This window comes from Sciurus carolinensis, chromosome 2, assembly GCF_902686445.1.
Source record: "Sciurus carolinensis chromosome 2, mSciCar1.2, whole genome shotgun sequence".
Taxonomy (NCBI): Eukaryota; Metazoa; Chordata; class Mammalia; order Rodentia; family Sciuridae; genus Sciurus; species Sciurus carolinensis.
Window position 1 is genome coordinate 120105217 of NC_062214.1, and position 14048 is coordinate 120119264.

Genomic DNA, 14048 nt, shown 5'->3' on the forward strand with positions numbered 1-14048 from the left:
TAATATTTTTTAAATGAGTAAATACAATTTTCTCCTTTGCAAAAGACACTGTCTAGAGAATGAAAAGTCACAGACTCAGAAAATGATTTGCAGAAGAAACATGTGGTAAGGGACTGTTATCCAAAATGCACAAATAACTCTTAAACTCAACAGTACAAAAATAACCCAGTATTTTAAAAGAGCCAAAGACCTTAACTGACATCCCATCACAGATGGCAAGAAAACATTGGAGAAAATGCTCCACAGCATGTGTCATCAGGGAAATGAAAACTACAAAATGTGACACCACACAACTATTAGAATGGCCAGAATGCAAAACACTGACATCACCAGATGCTGGAGAGAATGTGGAGCTTCAGGAACGCTCATTCATTGCTGGTGGGAACACAAATGATGCAAACTCTTTGAAAAGAGTTTGGCAGATTCTTGCAAAATTAAATATACTCTTACAATACAATTGTGCAATCACACTCCATTACTTACCCCAAAGGAGTTGGAAATGGGTCTACAGAAAAATCTGCACATAGATATTTATAGCAGATTTATTCATAATTTGCAAACGTGGAAGTAACCAAGATATTCTTCAAGAGGTGAATGAGTAAACAAAATGTGGTACATTAAGACAATGGGATACTATTCAGCACAAAAAGAAATGAACTATCAAGTCATTAAAAGATCTGGAGGTCCCTAGCACTGGCAGGGTGGTAGGTGACGGGGTGGTGGGTGGCGGGGTGATGAACATAGAGGAAACTTAAATTGCATATATCAAAGTGAAAGAAACCAACCAGAAAAGTCTACAAACTGTATGATTACGTATGTGCCAATATAAGTGGCTAAACTATGGAGACAGCAAAAGGATCAGTGGTTGCCAAGGGTTGGGGGCAGGAGGGAATAAACAGACAACAGAATTTCAGAGCAGTGAAACTACTGTATGATACTATAATAAATCCTGTTATTGTTTATTTTTTCATCTAGATACATGTTATGGGACATTTGTTCAAATCCACAACATATTTAATTGCCTTTATAATGGGATTATGTGAGACCGTTAAGAGATAATTAGGGCACTGGGCAGCAGCCTCATGAATAGATTAAAGCCATCATCATGGGAGTGGGTGAGTTATTGTAGGAATGGGTGAGTTATGAAAGGACAAATTTGATCCCTTTTTCTTTCACAGGTGTGTGCTCTCCTGACATGTGATGCCTTCTACCACGTGGGTCAGCAAGAAGGCTCACATCAGAGACAGCCCCTCAGTCTTGACCTTCCCAGCCTCCAGAACCATGAGCCAAATAAACATCTATTATGTATAATTTACCCAGTCCTAGCATTCTGTTTTAGTAACAGAAAATACACCATAACAGGTATTTTTTAAAAGACCAATATCCCTCATGGACAAATGCAAACATTCTAATAAAATAAATGCAAAGTTGCTAATCAAATACTCGCAAAACAAGTAGAAGTGTATACAAGGGAAAATACATCATGATCAAGTGGATTTTGCCTTGAAAATCAAAATTAGTCCAAAACTCAAAAAATGTAATGCCTTATATTAAAGACGAGAAAACTCTCTTTCTCTCTCTGTTTGTTTTTGTTTTGTTTCTGCTTTGTTTTGTTCTGTTTTTGTTTGTTTGTGTGTTTGTTTTTTGTACCAAGGATTGTACCCAGAGGTACTTAACCACTGAGCCACATCCCCAGTCCTTTTTGTTTTCAATTTGGGGACTGGGTCTCCCTAAATTGCTTATAATCTCATTAAATTGCTGGCACTGGCTTCGAATTTGCAATCCTCCTGCCTCAGCCTCCCAAGCTGCTGAGATTACAGGCATGCACCATCACACCCAACTAGAAGACTCATTTTTTTTACCTTCACAATAGATGCAGAAAATATCAATCTGATAAGACACAAAATCTATTCTTGATGAAAACTCTTACCAAACTTCTTCCCGTCAATTGTAAAAGAAATACAAGACTATTAAGATGAAAACTCACAGATATACTAGTGAACACACAGTGTGTAAAGATCTTGAAATCAAATTATCTTAATTGAGGAGGAAAATTGATAATATTAAACAAAAACCTTAAAAATACAGTTACTCTTTGCCCAGCAATTGCATATCAAAATTTTATTAAGAAATATTCCAGATCGGGTACAAGTGGCACACTCCTGGAATCCCAGCAGCTCAGGAGGCTGAGGCAGGAGGATCACAAGTTTAAAGTCAGTCTTAGCAATTTAGCAAGGCCTTAAGCAATTTAGGGAGACTCTGTCTCAAAATGAAAAGCAAAAAGGACTGGGGATGTGGCCCAGTGATCAAGTGCCCCTGAATTCAATCCCCAATACCCCCCCAAAAAAGAAGGAATTATCAGCAAATTTTGCTTTTATTTTAACCATTCCATGTGGTTTGATATTCTATAATGACCATCTGTTTATATATGTATCAAAACTTTATGACATGTATTATTTATATATATTTTATGATAATTATATATGATGAGTGCTTGGAATTTTTTTTTAATTTTAAATGTATGTCTAATAACATATGATGCTCATCCTTTGACACAATCTCTGTCTGTGGTCTGGCCAGTTCTCAAAACAATGGGATTTTAACTTCCATTGTCTGGATGCATATTTGTATTAAGGAAGATAATAGCTAAAATGCTACTTGATTTCCTAGGAGATACAGATAATATAGCTACATAATGGGTTGTCACTAATATAAAAACCATGCATATTTTTTCAAATAAACTCCTGGAAAGTTTTGTTTATACTTCCCTCTGCTTCTGCAATGTTGTTTTTCAGATGTAAATATAGAATTCCCCATATTTCCATTTCTTGCTCAGACCCATGATCCTTAAATATGGCGCGTCTGTAAGAATGCTTTCCTAGCGGTTTTCTGCCATCCTGCATCTTTCACTTTCACATTATTCATGAATTTTCAAAGCACGCCTTCCATTGTTTCACTCTGATATGATAGGTACTTTTTAAAATATTTTTGTTAGTTGTTGATGGACCTTTATTTTATTTACTTATTTATATATGGTGCTGAAAATCAAATCCAGTGCCTCACCCTTGCTAGGCAAGTGCTCTACCACTGAGCCAGAACCCCAGCCCCATGATAGTTATTTTTTAATTACATGGTTTGAATTCCTTAGAAAATAAAGTCTCAAAATTCATTTTACTGGGCTGGGGAGATAGCTCAGTTGGTAGAGTGCTTGCCTTGCAAGCACAAGGCCCTGGGTTCAATCCCCAGCATTGCAAAAAAAAAAAAAAATTTCATTCTATTTATTTTGCAGTAGAAAACAATTTTTGAATATTTTATCTTAATACTGTTGATTTATAATATAAGTTTCAAAAGCTACATTTCATAAATCTTCACATAACCATTATTTTATGATTTAATATAATTAATAATGTTTGAAAAAGATAGTATTTAGTGTTCATAACAGAAAAACAAAATCTAAATCTACTAGAATCAAGAGTATTTCACTTTCTTCAAGAAACTACTTTGGCTATTAGTACCACTACACTGTATCATAATGAATTTTATTTGAAAATACAGTCATATTCCTGATTTTATTCTTCATTAAGTCAACACATAATTTACATGATTACCTCTGGTCCTTGGTAAAAAATATTATTCAGATATGATAAAAAATTTTCTAATCTCTTTAAAATACTTATATTTTTATAATAGAAAACTACTATAAAAAGAAATCCTCAAAATAGTCAAAATCCAAAAGCTCTTTGACACAAACATTTAGACCATAACTTTTGAAGTACTGGAAAATCCACTGATTTGATATCAATAAATTGATATTTTAATAACATCCCCTATAAAAACAATCATGAAAAAATAATATCTAAACCAAACTCAAATTTTAAACTCAGACACAAAGTTGATAAATATTAGTAGTCTTGGTAGCCTTTTTAGGAGGAATCAACTTCCTTCCAAAGAGCACGATAGATAAAAAAAGTCTTGGACAATATTATTGACTCTGTGACATCTGTAAGTGGTGTCAAATTATATTACATGTCAGCTCAAGCTCAATCCCCAGGAATGGTTTTCAAAAACTCTTCTCTGGTTTTCTACATTCCCAGGGCCCTCCTAGACCAGTAAGCCCCTCACTTCAATTCCCACAACCATACAACCTCCCACCAAAAGCAGTATAGCAAATTTTCTATGTTCATCTTTCCAAGTTACATTCAACGATCTGAATTTATTGGATGCCATGTCATGCTATATAGGGTGTACCAGAAAAATCAGTTCTTAAAGTTCTCTAATCATCTCAGAGATTCCAGGTTTTGGTGCTCAAGAGTATACATGTTCCACCAAAGTATGATATGATATTCAAGTTAATGCAAACACAAGATTTTATTGCTTCTATTTAAGAATATGGAGAAGGATAAGAACTTCAGCCTGTCTGGTAGATGGTAACAGAGAGCAGTCAAATTATTATATTTGCACTATAGAAAATCTCTCTGATGGCTTTGTGGGAGGCTCAATCCCCAGAGATCAATTAAGAGGTGTGGAATGAGAGACCTGAACCAAGGAAAGACTCTGAAAATGGAGAGAAAGGGACAAAAATATTCAATATTAAAAAGAATAGATGAGGGACCAGGAGCTTAATTCAGTGGTGGGGCACTACTTCGCAAGAACAAAGCCCTAGGTTTTATTTCTAGTACCAAAAAGAAGAAGGAGAAGGAGGAAGAGGAGGAAGAGGAGAGGAGAACAGAAAGACAAAAGAAAATAGGGCCTATGTGGAATGCCAGCACAGTGCCCACCTGCAGGGATCTCCAGTGCCACCTCAATCAGTGCCGTACTGGGGAAACCCATCTACCATCAAGTAGAGATGCCTCGGTCTGCCATCACGGATTATCCCCAACCCAGATGCCACCATCTTTAGTTAGGGCAGCTCCCATTCTGGGACACCACATAATCCTTTCATGCATCAGGCTACTGAAAACTGGAAGGCTTGAATAGTATATTAGTTTTATTTTATTTTATTTTTTTTTATTATTCCTATCTTTCTAAGTTTTTTATTATTTTTCTCACTCTATTTTCTTATCTGTTTCCTTAGAGTCTCTTTCTCTCTTTTCTCGTGCTACCAACTTCTTTTAATATCACTTTCACTCTTCCTATGATCTAGTACCTCTATATACTCACTTGTTATCTCATTAACATTACATCCTACAACCCTCCTGATCCTGTTTGTCCACCATTAAAATTGTAGACCCTATTGGAAATCTATTGTTTTTGCAGTACATAACAATTGAACTCATCATCTCTGTTTATTATGACAATACTGTTAACATCTTAATAGGGGCTATTTGGTTTAAGGCTCCATATTGTTTGTATTGAGCACTGGTAATGTTGATCTCCCCCTTAAAGGTGAAGTATTGGAAACCTGCAGGGACACTATAAACCTACAGGGGGGAAACTGTAATACCTCAGATCTGAACTGCTAGAGGGGAAGATACGGAACAACATGAAAAAACAAGGCAAGAAAGCACACCAAACAAACCAAGATGCTAGAATAATAGAATCCATTGACAGCATGGTAGAAGTCATGTCATAAAGGGAGTTTGGAAATTACATAATTAAAATGATCTGTGTGTAAAGGATGATATAAGAGAGCAAATACAGGCAATGAATGATCACTCCATTAAACAGTTAAAAGAGCAAATACAGGAAGCAAAAGATCATTTCAACAAAGAGATAGAGATTCTGGGGAAAAAAAAAAAACCAGAAATCCTTGAAATGAAGGAAACAATAAACCAAACTGAAAATTAACTAGAAAGCCTTACCAACAGAACAGGTCACATGGAAGACATAACCTTGAAAAGGAAGACAAAATATTTAATCTTAAAAATAAAGTTGAGGGCTGGGGAGATAGCTCAGCTCATAGAGTGCTTGCCTCGCAATCACAAGGCCCTGAGTTTGATCCCCAGTACCGCAAAAAATAAATAAATAAATAAAATAAAATAAAATAAAATAAAATAAAGTTGACCACACAGAGAAGATGGTAAGAAATCATGAACAGAAACTCTAGGAATTATGGGATGACATGATAAGACCAAATTTAAGAATTATTGAAATTGAGGAAGGCACAGAGATACAAACCAAAGGAATGAACAATCTATTCAATGAAATAATTTCAGAAAATTTCCCAAACCTGAAGAATGAAATGAAAAATCAAATACAAGAGGCTTACAGGACACCAAATGCACAAAATTACAACAGGCCCACACCAAGTCATGTTATGATGAAAATGCTCAACGTACAAAATAAAGATAGGATTTTAAAGACTGCAAGAGAAAAGTATCAGATTATTTATAAGGGGAAACCAATACAGATATCACCAGATTTCTCAGCTCAGATCCTAAAAGCTAGAATGGCCTAAAACAGCATTCTTCAAGCTCCAAAATAAGAAGGATGCCAACCAAGAATCTTATACTCAGCAAAACTAAACTTCAGGTTTGATGACAAAATAAAAACCTTCCATGATAAATAGAAGTTAAAATAATTTACAAATAGAAAGGCTACACTACAGGACATTCTCAGCAAAATATTCCATGAAAAGGAAATGAAAAACAACAATGAAAGTCAGCAAATGGAGGAACTACTCTAAAGGAAAAGCCAATCAAAGGATAAATCAAGTTAAAAACCAAAAATAAGCCAAAGTGATCAGGAATATAAATCATATTCAATAATAATCTTGAATGTTAATGACCTAAATTCATTGATCAAAAGACACAGACTGGCAGATTGGATTAATTAAAAGACCCAACAAAATGCTGCCTTCAAGAGACTCATCTCATAAGAAAAGACATCAACAGACTGAAGGTGAAAGAATGGGGTAAAACATACCACACACATGGACATAGTGAAAAAGCAGGGGTGTCCATCCTCATATCAGATAAAGTGGATTTCAAGCCAAAATTAGAAGGAATAAGGAAGTACATTTCATAATGCTTAAGGGAACCATAAATCAACAAGACATAACAATCATAAATATTTATGCCCTAAACAATGGAGCATCTGTGTATGTCAAACAAACCCTTCTCAATTTTGGGAATCAAATAGACCACAATGCAATAATACTGGGTAACTTTAGCACACCTCTCTCACTACTGGATAGATCTTTCAAACAAAAACTGAACAAAGAAATCACTGACTTCAATAACACAATCAATAACTTAGACTTAACAGATGTGTATAGAATATTCCATCCATCAATGGGCGAATACACTTTCTTTTCAGCAGCACATGGAACCTTCTCGAAAATAGACCATATGTCATGCTACAAAGGTACTCTTAACAATTACAAAAAAATAGATACTACCTTGGGTTCTATCAGATCATAATGGAATGAAATTAGAAATCAATGATAAAATAAAAAATAGAAACTACTCCAACATCTGGAGACTAATAACACACTATTGAATGAATTATGGATAATAAGATATCAGAGGGGAAATAAAAACATTTTTAGCAGTAAATGAGAACAAAGATACAACATATCAAAATCTTTGGGACACTATGAAAGTAGTACTAAGAGGAAAATTTGTTGCATGGAATGCATTAATAAAAGAATAAAGAGTCAACAACTAAATGACCTGACATTACAGCTCGAAGTCCTAGAAAAAGAAGAACAGATCAACATTAAAAGTAGTAGAAGACAGAAAATAATTAAAATCAGAGTTGAAATCAATGAAATTGAAACAAAAGAAACAATTCAAAAAATGGACAAAACAAAAGGTTGGTTCTTTGCAAAAATAAAAAAAAAATGATAAATCCTTCACCACACTAACAAAGACAAGGAGAGGGAAAACTCAAATTACTAAACTTCATGATGAAAAAGGAAATATCACGACAGACACTATTGAAATAGAAAACATAATTACAAGTTATTTTGAAAATCTATAATCCAACAAAATATAAAATCTCAAAGACATTGCCAGGTTTCTAGAGACCTATGATCCACCCCAAACTGAATCAGGAGGACATACACAATTTAAACAGATCAGTTTCAAGAAATGAAACAGAAGATGACATCAAAAGCCTACCAACCAAGAAAAGCCTGGGAGCAGACAAATTCTCAGCTGAGTTCTACAAGACCATCAAATAAGAATTAACCAATGCTCCTCAAAGTGTTCCATGAAATAGAAAAGGAAGGAATCCTTCCAAACTCATTCTATGAAGCTAGTATCAGGGCTGGGGTGATAGCTCAGTAGGTAGAGTGCTTGCCTTGCAAGTAAGGGCCCTGGGTTCAAACCCCAGCACCGCAAAAAAATAAGGACTTGAAGCTTGTATCACCTTGATACCAAAGCCAGACAAAGGCACATCAAGGAAAGAAAACATCAGATCAATATCCCTGATGAAAACAGATGCAAAAATTCTTAACAAAATTCATCAACATCTGGAAATCAATAAATGTAATCCACCAAATCAACAGACTTAAATATTAAGAATCATGATTATTTCCATAGATGTAGAAAAAGCATTTGATAAATATAGCACTCATTCATGATCAAAATACTAGATTAGGGATAGTAGGAACATACCTGAACATTGTAAAGGCTATCTATGCTAAGCCCACAGCCAACATCATTCTAAATGGAGAAAAATTGAAAGCATTCCCTCTAAAAACTGGAAAAACATAGGATGCCCTCTGTCACCACTTCTTTTCAACATCATCCTTGAAACTCTAGCCACAGCAATTAGACAGACCAAAGAAATTAAAGGGATATGAATAGGAAAAGAAGAACTCAAACTATCACTATTTGCTGTCATCATGATTCTATGTTTAGAGGATCCAAAAAATTCAACCAGAAAACTTCTAGAACCAATAAATGAATTCAACAAAGAAGCAGGATATAAAATTAACACTCATAAATCTAACACATTTCTATTCATAAGTGATGAATACACTGCAAGAGAAATTAGGGAAACTACCCCATTCACAATAGCCTCAAAAAAATATAAAATACTTGGGAATCAATCTAATAAAAGAGGTGAAAGACCTCTACAATGAGAACTACAGAACACTAAAGAAAGAAATGAAAGAAAACCTTAGAAGATGGAAAGAACTCTCATGTTCTCAGATAGGCATAATTAACATTGTCAAAATGGCCATACTACCAAAAGTGCTACACAAATTCAATGAAATTCCAATTAAAATCCCAATGACATACCTTATAGAAATAGAGAAAGCAAACATGAAATTCATCTGGAAGAACAAGAGACCCAGAATAGCCAATGCAATCCTGAATAGGAAGAGTAAAGCAGGAGGTATCACAATACCAGAACTTCAACTATACTACAGAGAAATAGTAACAACGACATGGTATTGGCACCAAAATAGACAGGTAGATCAATGGCACAGAATAAAGGACAAAAGATAACCTATCCAACAAATGATGCTGGGAAAACTGGAAATTCATATGTAACTAGATGAAATTAAACCTCTATCTCTCACCCTGTACAAAACTCAACTCAAAATGGATCAAAGACGTAGGCACTATAACAGAGACCCTGCACATAATAGAAGAAAAAGTAGGCCCAAATCTTCATCATGTCAGATTAGGACCAGACTTACTTAACATCACTCCCAAAGCACAAGAAATAAAAGCAGGAATCAATAAATGGGATGGATTTAAACTAAAAAGATTTTTCTCAGCAAAGGAAACAATCAACAATGTGAAGAGAGAGCCTAGAGAGTGGGAGAAAATCTTTTCCACACAAACTTCAGATAGAGCACTAATCTCCAGAATCTATAAAGAACTCAAAATCCTTTACACCAAAAATACAAATAACTCAACCAATAAATGGGCTAAGGAACTGAGCAGACATTTCACAGAAGAAGATCTACAAGTGATCAACATATATATGAAAAAATGTTCACTATATCTAATAATTAGAGAAATGCAAATCAAAACTACCTTAAGATTTTATCTCACTCCAATTAGAATGGCTTTTATCAAGACTGCAAGCAACAATACATATCAGCAAGGATGTGGGGGGAAAAGTTACACTCATACATTACTGGTGGAGTTGCAAATTGGTGCAGACACTCTGAAAAACAGTATGGAATTTCCTTAGAAAACTTGGAATGGAATAACAATTTGACCCAGTTATCCTACTCCTTGGTCTATATCCAAAGGACTTAAAATTAGCATATTATAGTAATGCAGCCACATCAATGTTTATAGCAGCTCAATTCACAATAGCTAGAATGTGGAACCAACCTAGATGCCTTTCAACAGATGAATGGATAAAGAAATTGTGGTGTATATATACACAATGGAATATTACTCAGCCATAAAGAAGAATAAAATTATGGCATTTGCAGGTAAATGGGTGGAGTTGGAGAATATCATGCTAAGGGAGATAAACCAATCCCCAAAAAACCAAACACTGAATGTTTTCTCTGATAAGTGGAGGATGATACATAATGAGGGGGTAAGGGAAGAATGGAGGAAGGATGAATTGTGTAGAGGGAAATGAGGGGTGGGGAGGAGTAGGAGAAGGAGAGATTATTATAAGGAATGAGACCAACATTGTTACCCTATGTACACGTATGATTACACAAGCGGTATGACTCTACCTTGTGTACAACCAGAGAAATGAAAAGTCTTACTCCATTTGTGTACAATGAATCAAGAACACTAAAATTAAAAAAGAATTTAAAATAAATTTTTAAAACAAAGTAGGATTTTAGCAGATGGGAACAGAACCTAGGCATCTCCAAGGAGTATAACTTAAAAAGACTGAAAGCCTCACCAAGCTGGGGTAGCAAAGCAGAAGAACTGGGTTTCTAAGGGAAGGTTATGAGTTTAATCAAAGTTATATATGGAATTTTTTTTCCAAATTACATTGTCTAGAGTTCAAGATAAAAGTCAAGACTGGTGACTTGAGAGGATATTTCAAGGTAGGCAACAGGTCGGATGAAATATTTAATATATTACAAGAACTACAAAACAGAAGTGCTTACAAATCTATACAAGTTCAAGAGCATTTTATTTTTTTGCTGAGGTTCAGTTGCAAATCAGCGAAGGAAACTGGATAAAGATTAGTCAGAAACATCAATTTCAGCCTTCAACATTATTCTCCCCATCTTTTACTAAGAGTCTATGGTGTCTTTAGAAGCATTGCTACAAGTCCTCTGGAGCTCACAGATGGCAGACAAGGTTCCCAACAGCTGGGTTGTAACCTACACTAGAATTGGGCACACATAATACCTGTTCCTACTCATCTGGTAACACAGAGAGAACAGTAAAACATTCTCTTTGAACAATTATTTTTACTATTTAAGAATAATGTATTTATTTTGAAAATAATGACATAGGCTGAGCACTATGGTATATACTTATAATCCCAGCAATTTAGGAGGCTAAGGCAGAAAGATACAAGTTCAAGGCCAGCAACAACTTAGCAAGACCCTGTCTCAAAATAAAATTTTTAAGATGGAAGAGAAAGTAGCTCAGTGATAGAGTGCTTGCCTAGCATTCACAGGCCCTGAGTTCAAATACTGCCAAAAAAAAAAAACTATCATTATTATATAATATACTACAATGCATGAAATATTTAATGTGTTTATTACATATATATATCTCTTAATTTATACACAGTTTCACCATAAATTTTCTTTTACAGTTTCTATGCTTTTTTTATTTAGTTGTAAACCTGATTCACATTAAATGAATTTTTGGGGGGTTTTTTATTCATAAATCAGTTTCTCCTCTTTTAGTTCCAAAATATTCAAGACATTTACAATTGGTTAATAGTCACATAGTTTTCTTTGCCTTATAAAAATAAATCATTGCTTAGAAATTATCAGGGTAAAATAAAATTATAATGTACATTGAACGGGATGGAAATGTACATCTTCTGGCCTCAAAAAAATATTGATTAATAATATTAAAGTTTTCCTCAACTGTTTATGATTTACGCTAAATTTCAGTTTTCAATTCTAACTAAATCTGAAAACCTTAGCAGGAACTCGATGTCAGTACAGGTGAATAAACTTAGATGTCAAAAAGCCTCCAATTCTCACAGTTCTCTGGTAATTATCTCCATTTTGTCTATTCCTCTCCATGTGTAAGGACACTGAGAAACTCAGAGGGTGTGACTAGAGTTACACACGTGGATTGGAAGAGAGAGATCCTTTAGAATCAGTGTCAAAGAGAGGAATGGCCATTGTCAAGTATCAATGGGAAATGCGTCCAGGATGTGAGGTTTCAGTCATCACCATCCCCAAAGTCTTCAATGACAGAAACTATCTCCAAGAACGAACTCGACGTTCCATAGCTGGGTTGACTCCTCCACAGCACAGACATAATTTTTCTCTTCGTGGTGATGGGGATGGAACCAAGGGTCTCATGAACACTAGGTCAGTGCTCTACCTGAGCTCCTCCCCATTCCCTCTTCAATATTTTCAGAATCCTCAGAGTAGCAGTTCCCTGGGAAGAACCGACCATATCAGGATAGCCTCTGTGAGAAGACTTTTCATAGTGGACATTGAAACCTGAACTAAAATGAAGACTTGTGAATATTCAATTAAAGAGATTAATTTCCAGGAACAGTCACTATTAATCTGAATTTCTTGGACTGTGCATGAAAGAACTTTTCCTAAAACTTGCTAAAGCCTTAACAAAGAGTCTCCTCATTGCCACTTTCATCTCCTTATTTCTAAAGGTATAGATGATAGGATTCATAAAAGGAGTGATAATGGCATCGAAGATAGCTAAAAATTTATCTATGGGTAAAGCAGGGAAGGGCCACACATAGACAATGATGCAAGGACCGAAGAAAAAGACCACCACAGTGATGTGAGCTGAGAGAGTGGAGAGGGCCCTGGCTGAACCACCCGAAGCATGTTTACAAACCGTAACCAGGATGAAGATGTAAGACACGATCAGGATGAAGAAGGTGCCCGTGGAGAAGAACCCACTGTTGGCAGCGACCACAAACTCCAGTCTGTAAGTGTCTGCACACGCGAGTTAGATGAACCGAGGAAAATCACAGTAGAAGCTATCCAATTTGTTGGTTCCACAAAAGGGCAAGTTTACAACAAAAGCTAGCTTGACCACAGAGTGGATGAGTCCAATGGTCCAGGCCACAGCCAGGAGAGAAGTGCACGTTCTCAGACTCATGCTGGTCAGGTAGTGGAGGGGCTTGCAGATGGCCACGTAGCGGTCGTAGGCCATGACGGTCAGCAGCACCATCTCTGTCCCTCCCACGGTGTGAATGAAGAACATCTGTGTGATGCAGCCTTTCAAGGAGATGGCTCTGTGTTTTCTGAAGAGGTCATAAATCATCCTTGGAGTGGCAATGCTGGACACGCCTGTATCGATGAAGGAGAGATTTGCCACCAAGAAGTACATTGGGGAGTGTATGTGACGGTCTGAGATGATAGCACAATGAGAAGGTTTCCCAGCATACTTGCTACATAAAATGTCGTGAAGAACAGAAAAAGGAGAATCTGAATCTCCCAAGAACTGGTGAGTCCCAGCAACACAAATTCAGACACCACTGAGTGATTTCCTCCATACATCAACTTCAAGTGCAAGGATGACCCTGCAGTTACTGTTACCTGAGGAGCACACGAGGAGGGGAAAGTTTTCAAGTGGAAAAGGACATCCTGGCTATGGAGTAATGACCCAGGTGTCAAAAACTGAAGGTCACCTTGCCCTTGTACAGTGAAGAGTTTATACTGTGCTTGAGTCACAGAGAACTAACCCCAGAAGCTTTTCCCATGTCTTGGTCTTGGGTCATTTAAACATGTAGCCTCAGATTTAGCTTGGTCTCTAGTGTATCATCGGGAAGGTAGAATGTGAACAAGTTACTTAAGAATTTAAGAAGGCTATCAGGGAATGAACAGTCTTATACTTCCTGATTTCCACATGGAAATGATGCCTCAAAATTGAAACCTGTTGAAAAGGAGAAAATTGTCTATTTATTCATTTATTTCATAATAGGTGGGTACCTTACAACATTCTAGAGTTCTGTTTTTCCTGAACTATTTTAGGTTTTCTAGGTTTCCAATCATA

At 35.9% G+C, this 14048-nt stretch overlaps 1 pseudogene; it reads right to left on the reverse strand.

Annotated features, from left to right (window-relative positions):
* Positions 1-12587: 12587 nt before the first annotated feature.
* LOC124976427 (olfactory receptor 4F3/4F16/4F29-like) lies at positions 12588-13552 on the reverse strand (annotated as a pseudogene).
* Between the last annotated feature and the right edge of the window lie 496 nt (positions 13553-14048).